This window comes from Lepidochelys kempii, chromosome 10 (assembly GCF_965140265.1).
Source record: "Lepidochelys kempii isolate rLepKem1 chromosome 10, rLepKem1.hap2, whole genome shotgun sequence".
Taxonomy (NCBI): Eukaryota; Metazoa; Chordata; order Testudines; family Cheloniidae; genus Lepidochelys; species Lepidochelys kempii.
The window spans coordinates 31,622,831-31,646,184 of NC_133265.1; the positions used below are offsets into that span (position 1 = coordinate 31,622,831).

The window sequence follows — 23,354 nt, forward strand, 5'->3', positions numbered from 1 at the left end:
GACTGAAAAAAAAGCAGCAAACACCACAACAATCAAAAACATCCTAACAGGTTCCACATGTACGAATCACTTAGGGGCAAACACTAATGAAGGTGCTACTTCCACTGACTCCACTATAAATTCCATAGTTTCATAATTCCATTATGCCACAGCTGAACTTGGTCCTTAGTGATGAGACGGCTCACATCAGCACACAGAGTGGATGGGAGACTAAGGCATTTCCTCTCTTGACCATTCCGTAGTAAGTATCAAAACCTAAGCCACTCAGACACAGGGCACTTCCCCTTGGTATCAGTACCAGCAGATTGTTTGCACTCAGCGAGTTGGGGGGGGGGGTGTTGGGTCTCCTCCTCAACAAGATGCCCAAAGGGTTGCATAAATATCTGTTAGAATCCAATAGGCTGGGTTATTCAAGCTGCTAATGGCTGTCCTGTTGTCCCTCGTTTATCTCTAGACCAGTGGTCACCAACCAGTCGATCCTAGGCAATCTCCGGCGGCGCAGCAGGGCTGCTGCTGAGACCAGCTCCCTGTCTACACCGGCCCCAGGCCACTCCTGGAAGTGGCCAGCGCTGCCCCGCGGGTGGAGCAGGGGGAGAGGGAGCATGTCTCCCTCCACATGCTGCTCCTGTCTGCAAGCACTGACCCCGCAGCTCCCATTGGCCAGGAACGGAAAGCTGTGGCCAATGGGAGCTGCAGGGACGGTGCTTGCAGAGAGGGGCAGTGCACAGAGCCACGTGCCACCTGTCCCCCACAGGGGCATGTTGGCCCCTTCCAGGAGCAGCGTGGGGCCAGGGTAGGCTGGGAGCCTGCCTTAGCAGCAGCCACACTGCACCACCAACCGGGAGCTGCCACTGGTAAGTGCTGCCCAGCGGGAGGCCGCACCCCAGCCCTGAACCCCCTTCTGGAGACAGCACCCCGAACCCCCTCCTGCACCCCAAACCCTGAGCCCCTCCTGGAACCAACACCCTGTACCCCCTCCTGCACCCCAACCCCCTGCCCCAGCCCTGATCACCCTCCCATAGCCAGCACCCTGTACCCCCCCTGCACCCTAACACTCTGTCCCAGCCTCGAGCCCCCTCCTGCACCCAAACTCCCTCCCATAGCCTGCATCCCGCACCCCCTCCTGCACCCCAAAACTCTGCCCCAGCCTGGAGCCCCCTCCCACACTTTGAACCCCCTACCCCAGCCCAGTGAAAGTGAGTAAGGGTGGGGGAGAGCGAGTGATGGGGGGGGCCTCAGGAAAGGGGCAGGGTAGATCCTGGGTTGTCCTTAAATTCAAAAACTGATCTTCAGATAAAAAGGTTGGAGAACACTGGTCTAGACTGTAAGCTGTTTGGGACAGGGACTATATCTTGCTATGAGTCTGTACAGCACGAAGTACAGGTACCTCTAGGCACAACTGCAATACAAGTAATAATTAGGGCTGTCATACAATTAATGGCACTCTTAAGCAATACCAGAATACTATTTATTTAAATATTTTTGGATGTTTTCCACATTTTCAAATATATTGATTCAATTACAACACAGAATACGAAGTGTACAGTGATCATTTTATAATTATTTTTGATTACAAGTATTTGCACTGTAAAAAAAATAGCATTTTTCAATTCACTTAAGTACTGTAGTACAATCTCTTTATCATGAAAGTTGAACTTACAGATGTAGAATTATGTAAAATTTTAGAGCCTGCAAGCACACTCAGTCCTACTTCTTGTTCAGCCAATCACTGACAAACAAGTTTGTTTACATTTGCAGGCGTAATGCTGCCTGCTTCTTGTTTACAATGTCACCTGAAAACGAGAACAGGTGTTCTCATGGCACTGTTATAGCCAGCATCGCAAGATATTTATGCGCCAGATGCACTAAAGATTCATATGTCCCTTCATGCTTCAACCACCTTCCAGGGGACATGCCTCCACGCTGATGATGGGTTCTGCTCAATAACAATCCAAAGCAGTGCAGACGGACACATGTTCAATTCCATTACCTGAGTCAGATGCCACCTTTTTTGGTGGTTCAGGTTCTGAAGTTTCCGCATGGGAATTTTGCTCTTTTAAGACTTCTGAAAGCATGCTCCACACCACATCCCTCTCAGATTTTGGAAGGCACTTCAGATTCTTAAACCTTGGGTCAAGTGCTGTAGCTATCTTTAGAAATCTCACATTGGTACCTTCTTTGCATTTTGTCAAATCTGCAGTGAAAGTGTTCTTAAAACAAACAACATGTGCTGAATCATCATCCGAGACTGCTGTAACATGAAATATATGGCAGAATGCAGGTAAAACAGAACAGGGGTCATAAAATTCTTCCCCAAGGAGTTCAGTAACAAATTTAATTAACACTTTTTTAATAAGCATCAACAGCATGGAAGCATGTCCTCTGGAATGGTGGCTGAAGCGTGAAGGGGCATACAAATGTTTAGCATATCTGGGACGTAAAGAAGCATGAAGGGACATATGAATCTTTAGCTCATCTGGCACGTAAATATCTTGCAACGCTGCCTACAAAAGTGCCATGCAAATGCCTGTTCTCACTTTCTGGTGACATAAATAAGAAGCGGACAGCATTATCTCCTGTAAATGTAACCAAACTTGTTTGTCTTAGCGATTGGCTGAACAAGAAGTAGGACTGAGTGGACTTGTAGGCTCTGAAGTTTTACATTGTTTTGTTTTTGAGTGGTTATGTAAAAAAGAAAATCTACATTTGTAACTTGCACTTTCATGACAAAGATTGCACTACAGTACTTGTATGAGGTAGTTATAAATATAAAGGGAAGGGTAACCACGTTTCTGTATACAGAACTATAAAATCCCTCCTGGTCAGAAGCAAACCCCTTCACCTGTAAAGAGTTAAGAAGCTAAGATAACCTCGCTGGCACCTAATCAAAATGACCAATGAGGAGACAAGTTACTTTAAAAGCTGGGGGCGGGGGGGAAAGGGGAGAACTTCTGTTAAGTTAGTAAGTGATCTAGCTAGAAATGCGTTAGATTTCCTTTTGTTAAATGGCTGGTAAAATAGGTTGTGCTGAATGGAATGTATATTCCTGTTTTTGTGTCTTTTTGTAACTTGAGGTTTAGCTTAGAGGGATTCTCTAAGTTTTGAATCTGATTACCCTGTAAGGTATTTATCATCCTGAGTTTACAGAGGTGATGCTTTTACTTTTTCTTTAATTAAAATTCTTCTTTTAAGAATCTGATTGCCTTTTCATTGTTCTTAAGATCCAAGGGTTTGGGTCTGTGTTCACCTATGCAAATTGGTGAGGATTTTTATCAAGCCTTCCCCAGGAAAGGGGGTGTAAGGCTTGGGGGGATATTTTGGTGGGAAGACGTCTCTGAGTGGGCTCTTTCCCTGTTCTTTAACACGCTTGGTGGTGGCAGCATAGGGTTCAAGGACAAGGCAAAGTTTGTACCTTGAGGAAGTTTTTAACCTAAACTGGTAAGAATAAGCTTAGGGGGTCTTTCATGCAGGTCCCCACATCTGTACCCTAGAGTTCAGAGCAAATATATATAATAAAAATAATATACACTTTGATTTCAATTACAACACAGAATAGAATATATGTGAAAATGTAGAAAAACATCCAAAACATTTAATAAATTTCAATTGGTATTCTATTGTATAACAGTGCAATTAAAACTGCAATTAACTGCGACTAATTTTTTTGAGTTAATCACATTAGTTAGTAATTTGTGAGCTAGTAATAATTTGTCAGCCCCGCCTGCTAGCAAGTTAATTCTGAATTACTGACTATAACTGACCACGGAAGCAAAATGAATGGTCCTTTTCAGCTATGAGGATGTGCAGAGAGTGCAAGGAGCTTTTTTACTTAGGCTTCCAAGTACAACAATGCCTCCAAGCCAGCACCCACCCAGCACTAACCCCCAGAATGGGGGCAGGGCTGGGCCATGTGGAATTTGGAGAGAGGGGTCATTGCACTCTGGGAAAGGACACTGCAGTGACCCCTTTCATCCTGCAGCACTCGAAGACTATTCCTGACAGGGACACAATGCGCTCCCAGAGCTTCCACCACAGCAGTGTGGCTCAGCAACTCACACAATACAGGCTGCAGCTAAAGACACACATCTTAGCCTTTAACCTGGAGGTGTGGCCGGCAGAAACACAAGTGCCAGCATCCAGTGTTCCTTCTCTACCTGTGGATTCTCCACAATAACAGTTACACACATCGAGCACTGAGCAGCTCCTTACAGTGAGAAAATGTGGGGTACGTGTTCCTGCCCGCATGGTTTACCAAGATGGGGATAGGGTTGGGCTTAGGGCTATCCCCCTCGGCAGACTTACAGCTACAAGGAAATGAATGCAGTCCCTGCCTTTGGGACAAGGTGAGGGAGGTGGAATGCAGCCTTTGGGTGCAGGATTTTGTGGCATTCCCATGTGCCAGAGGAGCTGGGCTGGAACACAGCGTGGGCTGGTGGAGGCTGGATGGCTGTGAGAATCAGGAGGAACTGATGAGCTCACCTAGACTGTGATTAGTGTTGGGGTCTGTGAGAACAGAAGCATCTGTGCTCACTCTCCATGTAGGATCCCACAGCCGCTGGACACGGATGCTCTCTCAAAGGGAAAAATCCTACAGCAGGCTGCTTCATAGGGTGAAAACAGAGATTCAAATGAGTCAGAGGTAGAGATGCTACGACCCTGACTCTTCCCAGTGAGCTTGTGGACTGATCCCACACAGAGTAACAAACGGTGTTGGCAGAGACCCCTGCAAGCTGTCATCATCTCTGCTGGACAAGTGGGATGGGAAAGGGGAACTGGGTGGGCTGCTTTGTCACGTTGTCTGTATCAGACAGTCTGCACCAAGCAGACTGTGTTCACATTGTGCGGAGACCCAGCTGGTCTAAGGAGGGTCAAACTTCAGTTAATTATAGCTTAGTATGAAGCCCAGAATAAACTGCCCTATCATGCTACACTCAGCAAGACCTAGCCCCAGGCCCTGCCTGCCCCCCAGGGAGAATATGATAGGACTGCTAGTCATTACCTGGGGCTGGAATGCAGAGACAAAGGACTATGGACCCTAAACAAAGTTTCTTTTTCTGCCTTGTGATAAAGCCCACCATGGAGCATTGTGGCATAGCTCACCTCAAAACATTTGCATCAGATGTCTCTAGTCCCATGAAGCCTCCAAGACACCAAACATGCCTCTTATGCAATGGCGTCTTAAGAGGAAAACTGCCTCCTAGTTTTGACTGAGGGCTGTGCAATGCCAGGGTTAGTGCCAAGCTGGCCACAGGGGAATTAGCTTACAGCTTTCACTTGAGGGTTCATATAGAATACCCATGGTAGGGGGAGTATGGTCATTTCTGGAGAATGCAGTTCCTGATTCAGCACTGCCCAATGCCCCTTTGTACCAGCTACCTGGAGCAACAGAGCCACAGGCTAGGTGTGAGGACCATACTTGACCCTCAGGAATATGCCCAGGCAAGGGGCCTCTATGCTTAGAGCCCTGCATGGATACAAAATTTGTATCCGCATCCAATCCGCAAACATGTTCTGCGGATATAAAGCGGATATCCACAGATTTGCAGGGCTCTAGATATAAAATGTGGATCCGTATCCATCCCACAATCCGCAAGCATGGTCTGCGGTTACCTGCCAATTTGCCGAGTTCTATCTATGTTCAAGTGCCTCTGCTGCCAGGGAGGGGGGTTCCCCAGTGGGGCAGAGGTAACTGAGTGAGGGAAGAGGGCTGAGTGAGGGTAGAATGGCACATGGCCAGGGCAGTACTACACCCCAGATTCTGCAGCCAGCAGGGCAAAAATTGGAGCAGCACCTGAACGAGGAGGCTCAAGCTGTCTCCATTCTATCCCATGGCTTTAAATGGGTATTAATGGAGGGAGGGAGGTGAGGGAGACACACACACACGTCTCTCCTCTTCAGTGCTCAGAAATCTAGGGCTGAGAGCACACAGCAAACTCACAGTGACCAGGGCTACTCTCAGGTGTGATCCTCTGGATGTTCAATACACATGTCAAATCGTGGCAGTAAGAGCACTTCTCCCTAGACTTGGGGCAAACAGAGCTGAGGCAAAGTGCACAACTCTGGGCCATAGGCTTGGACAGGAGACAGAAAAACAAAAGGAAATGCAAATAAGGAAAGTGAGAAAGAGGAACAAAGGGAGAATGAGTTAAAAGGAGCAGCTCCAGGAGCAAAAGCTTGACCCTAAAGAAAGGAACGCCTCCTGAGATATTGGGACTTAGCTCCTAACAGTCAGAGCTGTTGGGTAGCACAGCAGACTACTCAGCACCCATCACCCAGAGCTTCCAGACTGGTCCATGAGAGTAGTGAACGCTGCAGTCAGGGATGGGACAGATGCTGGGGCCAGTCCCAATGATGCACGTGGTCTGTTTTCTTACCCCCTGCTCATGAGTGCATTTTGCCAGTAGAATGTCTGACCGATGAGAGTATGATGTCTGCCAAGGGGATTAATTGGTGCGTTTTTAAGTGGCTGAGGAGCCCAATTTTCCCACAGAAGTGACAGGTGTAATCTTGAAGGACACAGTTGTTGGCTGGAGTGTTGTGCCCTTTCTTTCCTCTTTTGTTGCTTCTCTGCCTCATGAGCACGTCTGTTCCCCTCAAAGCGAGCTGTGGCTTGGTGTATGGTGTGGCGCCACCATGTTCTGTTCCACACCGAGTCCTCCCAGTTTGTTGGGTTGCTGCCTCCCTTTTTAAGGTGTACTTCCAGTATGTCTGAAGCACTTCTGCTGCCCCCCGTGAGCCCTTCTTCCTTGACTTAACTGAGAGAAGAGTACTTGCTTCAGGAGGAGCATGTCATGCATGCAGACACAGTGGCCAGCCGAGCAGAGTTGGTGTTTCATGACCTGCGCTTCTATACTGATGGTGATGGCTGCAGAGAGAACGCTGACATTAGTGTGTCCATCTCCCCAGCTGATCCTGAGAATCCTCCTGCCGCAGCGCTGTTGGAACCACTCCAGCCGCTTGAGATGTTGTCTATAGGTTACCCAGGTCTCATACCCATAGAGAAGGGTGGAGATGACAACTGCCTTGTAAACCAAGATCTTGGTGCCTGTTTGCAGATCCCTATGACTGAAGACTCATTTGAGTAGTCTTCCAGAGGATGGGCTGGCACAGCGGATCCTGTATTCGATTTCTGTGTCAATGCTGGCTGTTTGGGAGAGGTGACTGCCAAGGTATGGAAAATGGCCCACATTTTCCAGGAGTTGTCAGCTGATGGTGATTTATGGAGTACGAAGAGTAGTTTGTGCAGGTGAAGGCTGGTAGAGTAGCTTGTTTTTCCCCCAAATGTTGAGAGAGAGACCCAAGCTGTGATAGGCATCTGTAAAAAGTTTTAGGGTACTTTGCAGGTCATCCTCTGTGTGTACAAGAATGACAGAGTCATCTGCACCCTGAAGCAGTGATGCCAATTCTCATGATCTTAGATTCTGTTAGGAGATGTTGACCATCCATACAATACTCAGTCCTGATTCCACCAGGAAGGCGGTCATGGCTGAGAATCAGGATCATGGCAGGGTAAATGGAGACGAGTGTTGGAGCAATGACATAGACCTGCTTGACACCAGTGCAAATGATGAATGGTTCGGTCTCTGAGCCGTTGCATAGAATGGTGGCAGTCATCCCACCATGGAATAGTCTGATGATGGAAATAAATTTCTGTGGACAGCCAAACCTACACATCACTTTCCATAGAGCATCACGACTGAGAGAGTCAAAGGCCTTGGTGAGATTGATGAATGCCATGAACAGTTCCTGATGTTGCTCTCTGCACTTCTCCTGAATCTATCGTGCCATGAAGATCATGCCAGTTGTGCCTCAGGATGGCCTGAAGCCACACTGTGATTCAGAGAGGAGTTCCTCAGCAAGGGGGAGGTGATGTAGTAGGATCCAGGCAAGGATGTACGCTACGATGGAGAGGAGGGCAATACCTCTGTAGTTCCCACACAAAGATTTATCCCCTTTCTTGCATATTGTAACAATGTTCGCGTTCTTAATGTCAGGTGGAATTTCTTCACAGGTCCAGATTTTGTCAAGGAGTTTGCAAAGTTTGTGCTGGTGCATTGTTCCACCAGCTTTAAAAACCTCAGCTGGGATGCCGCCTGGGCCTGGTATCTTGTGATTTTTTCATCTGAGTAATGGCACATTGGACTTCCTCAGAAGATGGGGGATCAGCAAGGTGTTCCGTTGCTGAGCATTGTGGAATAAACTTGATGGTGTCTTCAGAGACCATGGATTCACAGTTTAGTAGGCTTTCAAAGTGCTCCTTCCAGCATTGTTTAATGGCCACATTGTCATTGAGAAGGGTGGAGCCATCCTACGAACATAAGGGGTTGGGCCTTTGGAGCTCAGCCCATATATAGCTTTTGTTGCTTGAAAGAACCTTCTCATGTCATCCTGGTCTACGAAACCCTGGATCTCAGAGGCCTTCTCTTACCACCTCTTATTTTTGATGTCACATAGCCTCCTTTGGACTTCGGCTTTGAGCAGGTGACAAGCCTCATGTTTTTATTGATTAGAGGAATTGTTTTGCCAGTTACAGAATGCAGTTCTTTTCTGTTGAATTAATGCTAGGATTTCCTCATTGTTTTCATCAAACCAGTCTTGGTGCCGATGAGTGGAATATCCTATAGTTTCAGCACATGCACTGTGAATGATATTTTTAAGTTGATCCCAGTGCTCTTGAACATCAATGATGTTATCAGGCAAGTTAGAGAGTTTCTCAGAGAGGTGTTGCTGGAACATCTTGCAGCTGGCTTGGTCTTGAAGTGCTTTGACATTGTACCGCTTTCACTTAGCCTTTGTGTGTTTGCAGTGTGGTGGAGCTGCACATACATGACTGATCTTACTAATAGACGGTCTGTCCAACAGTAACCCGTATCTCTTATGGCTAGTTTTATACAGACATCGGCATAATCTCAAGCTCTGACTATAACATAGTCAAGGTGGTGCCAGTGTTTGGACCAAGGATGTTTCCAGGTGGTCTTAAATTTGTTACTCTGCCTAAAGATGGTATTTATGATGAGCAGGTCATGCTCTACACATTTGCTGAGGAGGAGAATACCATTGGGGTTTACATTTCCCACCCCTTCTTTGCCTATTGTGCCACTCCAGAGTTGGGAGTCCCATCTGGCACTGAAATCTTCCAGGAGGATGAGTTTGTCTGCCTTCGGTGTGGCTGTGAGAACGGCATCGAGAGCACCATAAAATTGCTCCTTGTTGTCTCTCTCATCATCAAGCGTTGGGGTGCATGCACTGATGACTGTGGCATGTTGGTTGTTGCTGAAGAGTTTGTTGCTGAAGAGTCATGAGACATTCGTTGACCCCCCACAGGAATCTCCAAAAGATGACTGGCAATCTTATTTTTGATGGCAAAGACAATCCCATGAATGCATCTCTCTTCTGGTGGCTTTCCTTTCCAAAAGAAGGTGTAGCCACCTTCATCCTCTTAAATGGCCCTCATCGGCCTGGCGGGTCTCACTAAGAGCTGCAATGTCAATATTGAGTCTTGCCAGTAGTCTGGCAATTATGGCAGTTCTTTTGGGGCATTCGCTGTGCAGAGAGTCCATAAGGGTGCAGACATTCCAGGTGGTGAAATTCATTCTTATATCTCATTTCGGCTGCGGAGCTGAGTGATCCCACTGGATGCAACCATCCAGTCAGAAGAGTGAGAGACAGCCTATGTTTGGGGCACCTTTTCTAGCCCCCTCCCCATTTGGGGTAAGCAGAGGGGATCCTAAAAAGGCCTGCTCAGTCACAGCCGCTGCTGCTAAAATGCACTTCTGTCTCATCTGTCGCACAGCTGCCACCTGCTTGCAGATTTGTGAACGAAGACTCCCAGAAATCACTACTCCTGTCTTCACCACCATCCACCCTTCGATGCAAGGCTTTGTGTGGGTGTGAGCCCTTTGGCAGAGGCCTGCATGTGAAATCTTTTAACGTGGGGAAACTGGTACGCAGGCAGTGACATGACACTTGACAGAAGGAAAACCCTGACTCAGTGGCAAGGAGATCCAAGGCAACCAGGGACCTCCCTCCTTCTGCAGCCCTCATCAGCCTTCACAGCCACAGAGTACTCAAAGGTCCTCTATATGCCCCTGATCCACCATTGGGATCTTGTGAAGTTTGGACTGCAGTTAGTCAGGAGCCTTGCCTCAGACGTGCTCGCCAAGGGGGACCCTACCAGGAGTATGAAAGCTCCGGTTGAACCTGATTCCAGTTAACACCACAGGACTCTGCACGCCAAGTGTTTTCAAGTAAGGATGAAGCTACCATGGTGTTAGCACGGTCTGTCATGCTGCATTCGCAGGGAGCACTTAACTCAGCCAGTCCCTGACAAGTTCAGCTCTGTGTTTAACACAGATGCCAGAGGGTTTGCAATAGGCAAAAGGTTCTTCCCATGTCTTAGTCTAACTGTGTTTGAAAATGTGGTAACAAGACCCCCTCAAAACCTCAGCTGTGCCTGACACAATGAGATGGGTGGGACATAAAAGTGGATGAACGTCATCCTTGCAGCTTCCTAATCATGGGGCCAATCCAGTCCTTGGCACAATTTAGAGCAGCTTCAGGGCTGCTTTAAGGTGCGCCCAGCTAGTGGTCCCTTTGAGTTAATCTGGAAGCTGGGGCATGCTGGAGAGCAGCAGCACTCTAGCCACACCCTGTTCCCCTCAGTGAAAAAATGCTCCCCTCATCAAGAGCCAGGAAAGTGATTCTTTACACCAACATCCAATTATATCAGCTTTCAGTTGCCAGAGTAGAACAAATGAGCTGGAAGGGGCCCCTAAATGCTCTAAAGTGACCAGGGCCCTACAACTCAATATCTTAATGCAGGGGAGAAATGCCAACCAATACTATAGGGTCTAATACCCCCACGGATAGGGACAGTGGATAACTCCCACTAACCCTATTGGAGTTTATTCCCTCTCAATGCTGGTTACTGCTGGGGTTAACTCCTAATACCCTAATAGGACGCAATTACCCCTTGGTGGGGTGGACATGACCCCTCACTAGTGCACATGGAGGACAAGCGAGGCCCCACCCTCTGGGGTCTCTTTATGACAGTACCACTATCTCCTTCTGTGCACAAGGGAGAAACATCAGCCAGTCGGGAAGAGTCTGTTCTCCCTCTGAAGGTAGCAAGGTAGAAGTAATCCCTTCAGAGAGGATGAGAGACTATGACTGAGGCGCCATGTCTGTGGCCCATAACTCTCAGGACCAAGGCGTGGAATGGACGTACACGTTGGGGAATTGGTGCGTGCTCCACACATAACCAATGCTCTGCCCTGTATCCAGCAGCAATTGGCCCCAATTATGGGCCTGCCCTGCACAGAGCGAGACATTCCTAAGATCTGGGCAGCTCCCAGCTCTACATGAAACCAGAAAAGCCAGTTTGTATTCAAATTTCTTGCAAGTGTATTGCTTTAAAAAGCTTCCCAAGCGAAGTCCCAGAGCAGGACTAGCTGTGTAGGCGCTGCTTTTCACTCATCATTGCACAGCACTGACCTCCTGCTCAGCCTTCGTCTACAGAAGCTCACCAAGAAAATCGCGCCACTAATACGTGGTCATGTGCAAGAGCAACTGCCCTTTGAGGGAACTACAGCAGAACCAGGATGAGGGAGATTCTGTCCCCAACTCCAAACTCTACAGGGCAGCTACATGCTGCGGCACACTGACATTAAAAGGGTGATGCAAGGGGCCAAGGAAAAATTCCCCCAGCCCAGGCGGAGTATATAGGCTTTGCAAGTCATCCTATGCTGCCCCTTTGCAGGCTACAATGTAGGCGGTGTGCTGGGAGCAAGCCCTAAAGGATTCTGGGCTGCCCAGTAGCTCACAATTAGCCTGAGACAGGCCACCATAAGTTAGAGCAGCTACAGACAGTGTGTTATAGGGTATTGGACTAGGACTCAAGCAACCTGAGTTCTATTCCCAGCTCACTTTCTATGGATGTGTTGTCATGGCCAGTCTGGGGTGACTGCTCACTTTCTGTGAGTGTGGTGCCATCTCTGGTTGGGGCAGAGGTGCTAAATTTCTGGGGGCTGGTGCCCTGGGTAAGAGGGGTTCTACCACACAGGTAATGTTATAGGAGTCACAACAATCTATCCTTTTCTTGCCCATGCTTAGTTCAGAAGAGACTTCACCTCCCTGCGTCACATTTTGTTCCCTGTCCATCACATATGGATATTTTTTCCTTTACTGCAGAAATGCAGCTCTTTCCTCCCAGAGGAAATTAGCAGCCATGGGGACAAAAACAGGAAGAAAGGAATCAACTTCCTGCTTGCCCTGGAGACATCCCTGATCTACTCTGTGTACACCAGCACTAAGCAGTGCAAACTGGCTGGGGAATCAGCAGCCAGTGCCAAGGCTTGTATTGGGAATGCCCCTGGTCTTCTTGGCCCTGGCCAGTACTCATTTGTACAGCAACACTCATATACTTCACACGATGTAAAGAAAAAAATAAGCCAATAAATATTAGGGCTGTCAATTAATCGCCGTTAACTCACACGATTAACTCCAAAAAATTAATTGTGATTAATCACAGTTTTAATTGCGCTGTTAAACAATAGAATACCAATTGAAATTTATTAAATATTTTGGATGTTTTTCTACATTGTCAAACATATTGATGTCAGTTACAACACACAATACGAAGTGTAAAGTGCTCACTTTATATTATTTTTATTACAAATATTTACACTGTAAAAATGATAAAGAAATAGTATTTTTCAATTCACCTCATACAAGTACTATAGTGCAATCTCTTTATCGTGAAAGTGCAACTTACAAATGTAAGTTTTTTTAATTATATAACTGCACTCAAAAACAAAACAATGTAAAACTTCAGAGCCTACAAGTCCACTGAGTCTTACTTCTTGTTCAGCCAATCGCTAAGACAAACAAGTTTGGTTACATTTACAGGGGGATAATGCTGCCCACTTCTTATTTACGTCACCTAAAACTGAGAACAGACATTCACATGGCACTTTTGTAGCTGGCATTGCAAGGTATTTACGTGCCAGATATGCTAAAAAAAATTGTATGCCTCTTCATGCTTTGGCCACCATTCCAGAGGACATGCTTCCATGCTGACGATGCTTGTTAAAAATATAATGCATTAATTAAATTTGTGACTGAACTCCTCGGGGGAGAACTATATGTCTCCTGCTCTGTTTTTTACCCTCACTCTGCCATATATTTCATGTTATAGCAGTCTCGGATGATGACCCAGCACATTATTCATTATAAGAACACTTTCACTGTAGATTTGACAAAATGCAAAGAAAGTACCAATGTGAGATTTCTAAAGATAGCTACAGCACTTGACCCAAGATTTAAGAATCTGAAGTGCCTTCCAAAATCTGAGAGGGATGTGGTGTGGAGCACGCTTTCAGAAGTCTTAAAAGAGCAATATTCTGATGCAGAAACTACAGAACCTGAACCACCAAAAAATAAAATCAGCCTTCTGCTGGTTGCATCTGACTCAGATGATGAAAATGAACATGCATTGGTCTGCACTGCTTGGATCATTATTGAGCAGAAACCATCATCAGCATGGATGCATGTCCTCTGGAATGATGATTGAAGCATGAAGGGACATATGAATATTTAGTGCATCTGGCACGTAAATACCTTGCAACGCCAGCTACAACGATGCCATGTGAACGCCTGTTCTCACTTTTAGGTGACGTTGTAAACAAGAAGCAGGCAGCATTATCTCCTGAAAACGTAAACAAACTTGTTTATCTGAGCGATTGGCTGAAGTAGACTGAGTGGACTCATAGGCTCTAAAGTTTTCCACTGTTTCATTTTTGAATGCAGGTATTTTTTGTACATAATTCTACATTTGTAAGTTGCACTTTCATGATAAAGAAATTGCACTACAGTACTTGTATTAAGTGAATTGAAAAATACTATTTCTTTTATTTTTACAGTGCAAATATTCATAATAAAAAGTAAAGTGAGCACTGTACACTTTGTATTCTGTGTTGTAATAGAAATCAATATATTTGAAAAAGTGGAAAACATCCACAAATATAATATAAATATAAATAGTATTAAAAATATATACATATAAAAATATAAATAGTATTTTATTATTGTTTAATCGCAATTAGTTTTTTTCAATCGCGCAATTAATCGCGACTAATATTTTTTAATCGCTTGACAGCCCTAATAAATATAGAAGGCCCCACTTGTATGCTGGGGCAGGGAGGGTAGAGTAGCTACAGTCTCCATGAGCATGAAGGAAGTAGATACCAAAGAAGGGGAAGAATTATTTAGGATTATGCACAGGGAACAACCAGCTGTAATGGGAGTATGAACCTTCAGACTGGATATCAGAGAAACTCCCTGACACGGAGAAATATCAAGCTGTGGAGTCTGCTCCCCAAGGAAAGGCTGGAGGTCCCTTTGCATGACTACTCAGACTTACTTTGGAGATTGTTCTGCCTAATGGGAGACGTTAGCATGCCATGGATTCTGCCCCACACCGTTTATTTTGCCCTTCACTGGAATCAGGCAGGTTAGTGCAAATTAATTTCTCATGACTCCCATGTTCCAAGGCCACGAGCATGCCATCTAGGGGACTTAGCTAACTGCACTCAATATGCGTGCCCCATTTGTGTAGAGTGCCAGTAGCATGAAAATATTCTCATCTCAATGATATTGTTTGCAATCTGTGGAGAGAAACAGCGCCAGGACTGGACTAGTGATCTCATGGGGCCTGTCTCACTCACTTTTCAGTGACTCTGAGAATATTATCAATAGTCAAGGACTCCTCAAGGCTGCCATCCTAGCAGCCAGGCTGCATTCGGGTCCAAACACATTTCTTCCTGAATCCAAGATCCATCTGAAGATCTTAGACTCCATCCTCAGCTGGGCTGAGTTTACACTTGCTACCCCGAGGAGAACAGGATGAGGGGGTGACTCAAAGCCATCTTTCTGCCTCCCCAGTCCTAGACTGGCTAAAGGCCAAAATGGCTCCCACTGTAACTCAGAGCAGCCTCAGGTCTCTGTCCTTCAAGCTATGTGCTCCATCAAGCCCTATGTCAAGAGTTATCCTCAGCTGCCGTGTTAGAGCAGCTAGCAGAAAGGCTGCAGATTGAGCTTTTTCTTTCCTGAGCATGAGGCAGAGTGAGGAGCTGGACACATACTAGTGGGCAGGGAACAGGTCCTCTGAATGGGACCACTGAAGCTCCCTAGCTATCCCAGCTTCTGCCCAAGCAGCACCCAATACGCACCCAGTGAGCTGAACCTGTCTGAAAGTTAAGAGTCCTGAGGATGCATGTGTGCACTGCAGGATAAGACAGATTCTTGAAGGGAGGATGTCTTAGCACAGAGCCAGGCTGCTGCCTGCTGATCACCTGCCTTGAAAGCCCACAACATACCCATGAGTTACTAAGCAGGACAGACACTAAACTCCATCCCAAGTGTGCAGAGTCCAGGCTTGCTCACAGCATTCCTGGGAACAGGGGTTGTCTGCCGTCTCTCCCACTAGTGTCCACCAGGGCTCTTGCCAGCTAAGGGAGATGCACTGGACTAATCCCACCAAAACTATTTGGGGGATGTGCACGTCTCAGTATAGACTCTGTTGAGATTTCCCCATTGAGCCCCACACAATTGTGAACATGTCCTGGAACTGTCACACATCCCCTCCTTTAACCAGGGCAAATTCCAAATAGAAGAACATTACTGGCTGCACCCAGAAGCAGGTCTGCAGCCTTAGTGCAACTGCAAACTCCAGCATTCCCAAGCGTGGGTCCCACTCCCACAGCAAGTAGCCAAGGGCCTTAGTGCCTGAATTCACTTCCCCCAGCATCCTGCTCCAGTCAGTGCTTTCCACACGGAATTTGCTCCACCATCACCTCACTTTACTCTGGGATCATCCCCAGGGCCCAAGAGGAAATGCAGCCAGACTGGATGCCTGCAACAAGTATCTGCCATTGAATTTCCATCTCCAGACAGTGTGGCTGGACAGACCCTGGGCCTGCTAGAGATCAGGCTCCGCTCTCAGCGCACCAGGTCCCAGCCCAAGCTGTTTACCCGGTTTTAGGTTACAAAGAGCGGTGGGCTCAACTGCCTTCTCACTCTGTCGGATCAGTAACGGTTTGGCGGCAGTAACTCGACTCTGGCTCTCGGGCCCGGCCTTTGGGGTTACAAACTCACACGTACATCACCGCTCGTCGCCCAGCCCCGTCCCGTCCCCCAGCCCGGGCAGCATGCACCGCACCCCGCGGACGGGAGCGCCCAATCCCTCAGCGACCCAGGAGACTCCGGCCTCTAGGCCGAGCCAAGCCGGAGCTCAGTCCTGAGGGAGCTCGCCCCACCCGGGGGCGCGGGGCCCGTCAGCAGCCGCCTGCCCCCCACAACCCCCAGGGAACCCGCCAGCCGGGGGCTCCTGGGCGGGGCGCGGCGCCGCCTCGGGCCGCCCTCCCGGCAGGTGGCCGGCGGCGGGGCCCGCAGCTCACGTGCGCGCCAGGCCGAGGGGCGGCGGTGGCGAGCGCTGCCCTCGCTGGAGCCGGGCTCAGGCGGCTCCTCGGGGCAGCACCAAGCCCGGCGCCCGAGCGGCTGCCCGCCCGGCGAAGCTGGGTCCGGGGCTGCCGCCGTGCCAAAGCGCCTCTCCCTGCCTGGGCCCAGCGGCCGGCCCGCGGCCGCACCCCCTGCCCCCATCCGAGCGCCCCGGGGCCGCTCCCCCGCGGCGGCGCCCGCCCGGCCCCCAGCGCCGGCCCCCGCCCGGGCCCCAGCGCCGGGCCGCCACACTCACCGGGCAGCCGTCTCGGCTCCGCGTGGGGCCCGCCCAGCAGCGAGCGACAGATCCAGCGATCGGGCCGCCCCGGTGCGGCTAAGGGGCCCCCCGCTCGCAAACTCGCCCAGAGCAGGCAGCGCAGACTCCGCCCCCGTGCCAGGGGCCGGCCGGCCGGCAACGCCATTCACAGCCCGAGCATGCAAATAGGAGCTGCGAGCCGCGCCGCGCCCGGCAGCCGGCGCCCGGCAGAGGAACTGCTCCGTGCGCCCGCGGCTCCGCCACGCAGCCCCATGCCCTTCCCGCTGGGGTGGTGGCCGCCCGCCCGCCGGCCGCGGCTCGCTATCTGCGCTGAGTCACGGCGCAGGAATGCTGCTGGCGGCGGCGCGGGTCAGCTGCCCCCCTGAGCCCAGCGGAAGCGGCTCAGCCGGGCAGCCCCTCACCCAGCCAGGGAGGTGCCCGCTGCCTTCAGCCGGCCGTTCCCCATAGCCCGAGGGGAACTCCCAGTCCAGAAATGTCCACACTTGCGGTTATTCCGGAGCAGTTGCTCCACTTCAGCTTCACACCCCCGTTTAGTACAGAGTAACTTTCATTGTGCAGGCAAGCCCTAAATAATCCGGTGCTACCTTATCCTCTTGCCCCTGTCCAGTGTTATTCCACCCTATGCCTTGGAGATCTGCCCAGTGTACCCCCCTGCAAGACCACTACATACCCGTGTACCCTTGGTTGAGAACCACTGGACTAGAGGATGCGAAAACTGCCCCAGGACCAGAAGGATGTGAAAGGTCCCAAGATAGCAAAATCTTCTGGGTAAGCAAAGGCCATCCTTACTCTGTGGTAACTGCTCCTGGTGGGAAAATGTACCGGTTGCAGTTTGTGCCACCACACCAGCCATGCTTCACAAAGCCCTATATAGCTTTGGAGAACGGGCACTGAGCTCAGTGAAGACTTACATCAAGGACTGCTCTTACTACATCAGTGCAATTCGGATTAACCGAAGCCTCATCCCTTGATTTTGGGGGAGCAGCTATCATTCAGTCCTTTCACAGATCCTGCTACTGTCTCTACACCTAATATGCGTTGTCTTTTGAGCTTCTGCCACACAGGTAAACTAGTACTATCACTCAAGCTAAACTTTTACATCAAGAGGCTTTTACGGCCAAGAGGCTATTCCCTGTGGACAACTCAGTCGGGGGCTTTGTTACACTTGTCTGTGCTGTAACTAACCATTAGACCAGGCTCTGCTCTCAGAGCCAAGGAGAGAACCCAGGAATGCCAATACCCAGCATTCTAGTGCTAGTTCACAAATAGCAGATAAAGTGTATGCTGAAGCTCATATGGGCTGCTTCTCATCAAGGACAAAAATACGCTTTCCCTCATCCCCACCTGAACAGCCTGAGTTCCAATACTGCTCATGGCCAGAGAAAAAGAAGTATATGCAAATTAGTGTGCGGCCATTGGGAAAAGTGTTTCAATCATTTTATATTGCAAAATATTGTACTGAGAGATGAATGTAGATGTTGTGTCTGTTTCAGTGTTGCAGATTTTAGTGTTTGTGTTTCGATTAATGGGAGCTGCCTCTTTCAGCATGGGGTGAGACACACAAGGATTGTGAAAGAGGCCGCATGCAGTGTGGGAGAGATGTTGCTTGTGTAAACTCGGAAGAGGTCAGAACTAGATTTAATAAACGTATCTTCCCAGAAATACTCAAGGGTGTCATATTAGCACTTAGAGGCACTGGATGCCTCAGGATGATACTAATGGGCTTCAGAGCCTTTTCCCTGTAGGTCAGCAGTCTGAAAGCAGCCCAGCTCAGCTTGAATTACGTTGTTCCTCTCTAATGGGTGTTTGGTGGCCCTGATGCAAGATAAATTTGGGGTGAGGGTGTCTCAGCTACAGCTCCCACATGACACTCTTACCCCCACACTTTGAACTAATTGGCAGAGAGACCAAGAACTGGATAGGCCACAGAGACTGACTAGTTTCAGAGCAGCAGCCGTGTTAGTCTGTATCTGCAAAAAGAAAAGGAGGACTTGTGGCACCTTAGAGACTAACCAATTTCTTTCAGCATAAGCTTTCGTGAGCTACAGCTCACTTCATCGGATACATGCAGTGGAAAATACAGTGGGGAGATTTTATATACACAGAACATGAAACAATGGGTGTTACCATACACACTGTAATGAGAGCGATCAGGTAAGGTGAACTATTACCAGCAGGAGAGGGGGGAAAAAAACAACCTTTTGTAGTGATAATCAAGGTGAGCCATTTCCAGCAGTTGACAAGAATGTGTGAGGGAGAGGGCGGGGGGAGGGGAGAAACAAACATGGGGAAATAGTTTTACTTTGTGTAATGACCCATCCACTCCCAGTCTTTATTTAAGCCTAAGTTAAATTGTATCCAGTTTGCAAATTAATTCCAATTCAGCAGTCTCTCTTTGGAGTCTGTTTCTGAAGTTTTTTGTTGAAAAAAGGTTTTTTGTTTTGCCACTTTTTGGTCTGTAATCGAGTGACCAGAGAGATTGAAGTGTTCTCTGACTGGTTTTTGAATGTTACAATTCTTGATGTCCTGATTTGTGTCCATTTATTCTTTTACATAGAGACTGTCCAGTTTGGCCAATGTACATGGCAGAGGGGCATTGCTGGCACATGATGGCATATATCACATTGGTAGATGTGCAGGTGAATGAGCCTCTGATAGTGTGGTTGATGTGATTATGCCCTATGAGGGTGTCCCCTGAATAGATATGTGGACAGAGTTAGCAACAGGCTTTTTTGCAAGGATAGGTTCCTGGGTTAGTGTTTTTGTTGTGTAGTGTGTGGTTGCTGGGGAGTATTTGCTTCAGGTTGGGGGGGCTGTCTGTAAGCAAGGACTGGCCTGTCTCCCAAGATCTGCGAGAGTGATAGGTCGTCCTTCAGGATAGGTTGTAAATCCTTGATGATGCGTTGGAGAGGTTTTAGTTGGGGGCTGAAGGTGATGGCTAGTGGCATTCTGTTATTTTCTTTGTTGGGCCTGTCCTGTAGTAGGTAACTTCTGGGTACTCTTCTGGCTCTGTCAGTCTGTTTCTTCACTTCAGCAGGTGGGTATTGTAGTTGTAAGAAAGCTTGATAGAGATCTCGTAGGTGTTTGTCTCTGTCTGAGGGGTTCGAGCAAATGCGGTTGTATCGCATAGCTTGGCTGTAGACGATGGATCGTGTGGTGTGGTCAGGGTGAAAGCTGGAGGCATGTAGGTAGGAATAGCGGTCAGTAGGTTTCCGATATAGGGTGGTGTTTATGTGACCATCGCTTATTAGCACCGTAGTGTCCAGGAAGTGGATCTCTTGTGTGGACTGGTCCAGGCTGAGGTTGATGGTGGGATGGAAATTGTTGAAATTGTGGTGGAATTCCTCAAGGGCTTCTTTTCCATGGGTCCAGATGATGAAGATGTCATCAGTGTAGCACAAGTAGAGTAGGGGCATTAGAACAACACTTCCTCAGCTCTCGTCCCCTAAGTCAGCCATAAAGATGTTGGCATACTGTGAGGCCATGCGGGTACCCATAGCAGTGCCGCTGTTTTGAAGGTATACATTGTCCCCAAATGTGAAATAGTTATGGGTGAGGACAAAGTCACAAAGTTCAGCCACCAGGTTTGCTGTGACATTATCGGGGATACTGTTCCTGACAGCTTGTAGTCCATCTTTGTGTGGAATGTTGGTGTAGAGGGCTTCTACATCCATAGTGGCTAGGATGGTGTTTTCAGGAAGATCACCGATGGATTGTAGTTTCCTCAGGAAGTCAGTGGTGTCTTGAAGATAGCTGGGAGTGCTGGTAGCGTAGGGCCTGAGGAGGGAGTCTACATAGCCAGACAATCCTGCTGTCAGGGTGCCAATGCCTGAGATGTTGGGGCATCCAGGATTTCCAGGTTTATGGATTTGGGTAGCAGATAGAATAGCCCTGGTCAGGATACTAGGGGTGTGTCTGTGCGGATTTGTTCTTGTGCTTTTTCAGGGAGTTTCTTGAGCAGATGGTGTTGTTTCTTTTGGTAACCTTCAGTGGGATCAGAGGGTAATGGCTTGTAGAATGTGGTATTAGAGAGCTGCCTAGCAGCCTCTTGTTCATAGTCCGACCTATTCATGATGATGACAGCACCTCCTTTGTCAGCCTTTTTGATTATAATGTCAGAGTTGTTTCTGAGGCTGTGGATGGCATTGTGTTCTGCACGGCTGAGGTTATGGGGCAAGTGATGCTGCTTTTCCACAATTTCAGCCCGTGCATGTCAGCGGAAGCACTCTATGTAGAAGTCCAGTCTGTTGTTTCGACCTTCAGGAGGAGTCCACCCAGAATCCTTCTTTTTGTCGTGTTGGTAGGAAGGTCTCTGTGGGTTAGTATGTTGTTCAGAGGTGTGTTGGAAATATTCCTTGAGTCGGAGACGTCGAAAATAGGATTCTAGGTCACCACAGAACTGTATCGTGTTCGTGGGGGTGGAGGGACAGAAGGAGAGGCCCCGAGATAGGACAGAGTCTTCTGCTGGGCTAAGAGTATAACTGGATAGATTAACAATATTGCTGGGTGGGTTAAGGGAACCACTGTTGTGGCCCCTTGTGGCATGTAATAGTTTAGATAGCTTAGTGTCCTTTTTCTTTTGTAGAGAAGCAAAGTGTGTATTGTAAATGGCTTGTCTAGTTTTTGTAAAGTCCAGCCACGAGGAAGTTTGTGTGTAAGGTTGGTTTTTTATGAGTGTATCCAGTTTTGAGAGCCCATTCTTAATCTTTTCCTGTTTGCTGTATAGGATGTTGATCAGGTGGTTCTGCAGTTTCTTTGAGAGTGTGTTTGAGACTGACTGTTATCCCATAACCTAGGCTGGCAAGGTAGTGAGTAGGGAAACCTAACCCTGGTGCTGCTCTGTAGATAACCTGAAAGCTTCATTCACCAGGGCTGCCTTTCACCTGTAAGAAATCCACACCATTTTTTAAAATGTGTTTTTACTGTTATATGCAAATTATTCCATTTTATAATGTTAATAAATGTCACATAGAATCTCAGGGTTGGAAGGGACCTCAGGAGGTCATCTAGTCCAACCCCCTTGCTCAAAGCAGGGCCAATCCCCAATTTTTGCGCCAGATCCCTAAATGGCCCCCTCAAGGATTGAACTCACAACCCTGAGTTTAGCAGGCCAATGCTCAAACCCCTGAGCTATTCCTCCCCAAAATTTGACAGTTATGTCCTTCACACTCTGTTTCATAGTTGTCCTATTTCCAATTCTCCAGCCCCTGTTACCTGCCCATTGTTATCCACCCCTCAGCTCTTCATGTTCTGGATCCCTTGTTTTTCCTCTCTCCATTCCTTGGCACTTCATTAACACTTTCTCTACTCTCCCTATGATGGCCGTGCCATTAGCCCACCCTCTGCTCCCAATTTTCCAGCACTATGTTATTTTTTTCTGTTGTTTTAAATTTATACCATTTTTATTCTGGAGTTCTCCCACCCCACCTTCAGAATTGCTGCCTTGTTTGCAGCGTTACTGCTTCCTGCTTTTCACCTTAATCATCTGAATTACAAAATGCAGTTGAGAAAGAAGGAGTGTGGGGGCTGCCCGGGAACCACACTCCCAAGGAAGAATTAGCTCATCTGCACCACACCCACCCCAACACATTCCTACTCACACCCATATCAACAGGGAAATCAGTGTATACTGGGAGAGTGCTTAAAAGAGGTCGCTGCAGAGAATGACTATCTGTCTATCCACAGCCCCTCTCATTGGTCATGGTGTGAGCACAGCAATAGCCTCTGCTGCTAGTTGCTGCTGCAGAGGGCTGGGCTTACTCAAGGCACAGACTGACCATTCTCAAAGCTCCTTTCTACTGAAGCAATTCAACAATTGCAGATTATTTCCAGATGCTCCAACCACACAAACCAGGCAAAGAAATTGTCCAGTAACAGAAATAAAAGAGATGAGTCCACAGGCCCTTCAGCATCTCCCAAAAGAGCAATTTGGAGCCAGCATATGGTTCAGAGACACTGCTGCTCTTTCTTAGCCTCCACCCACCAGCACATGGAAGTTTAATATGAGACAAATAATTTTCTTTCACTGAAATATTATCCTCACCCTCATACTTTCCCATAGTATACACTACCCTCTCCATCACTGCTGGCCTACAGGCTCTCACCATGTACAATTACATTTTCCCTGTCCCTTTCACAGATCGGTATGCCAGTTTGTGGATCTCTCTGATGAGATGATTTAAGACCAAGCCCTGCAATCATTTGTTGGACCAGTACTGGAGAAACACCTGTAGATAACTGGTAGCTCAATTGCTGGTTTTAGCAATGGCTGCTTGCTCTGTCCCTTTTCTGGTCTCTGAGCATACCTGTCCTACTCTGTGAATGAAATGGACCCAAGCACATTTCTCTGTACTAACGTTCACAGAGTAGGAGAATTACAAGATCTCACCCTGAAACAGGTAAGAGCAAGGGGCCAAACACCTGAGGTGAGGAGAGATCTATATAAACCGCTACCAAAACAGAATGTTCCACTGCACATATGTCTTTCCCCTTGGAGAGGATGAGAGAACAAACAACACTTGACATGTGAGTCATATTGCTTAATGCATTACTGAATGGTGTTCATGTGCTGTGGGGATGAGCG

At 48.0% G+C, this 23,354-nt stretch overlaps 2 protein-coding genes across 4 annotated transcripts in view; one reads left to right on the forward strand and one right to left on the reverse strand.

The window, feature by feature from the left end:
- Nucleotides 1-17,107, reverse strand: part of RHBDF1 (rhomboid 5 homolog 1) — a 116,337-nt gene extending 99,230 nt beyond the window's left edge. For 2 of the 3 annotated variants that reach the window (XM_073362664.1, XM_073362661.1), the window contains exon 1: nucleotides 16,751-17,107. The gene's annotated coding sequence lies outside the window, so the exon portion shown is untranslated. The remainder of the gene's footprint in view (nucleotides 1-16,750) is intronic. The other variant, XM_073362662.1, reaches the window with a different exon arrangement.
- Nucleotides 1-23,354, forward strand: part of SNRNP25 (small nuclear ribonucleoprotein U11/U12 subunit 25) — a 176,133-nt gene that overhangs the window by 101,215 nt on the left and 51,564 nt on the right. The gene's annotated exons all lie outside the window — the stretch shown is intronic.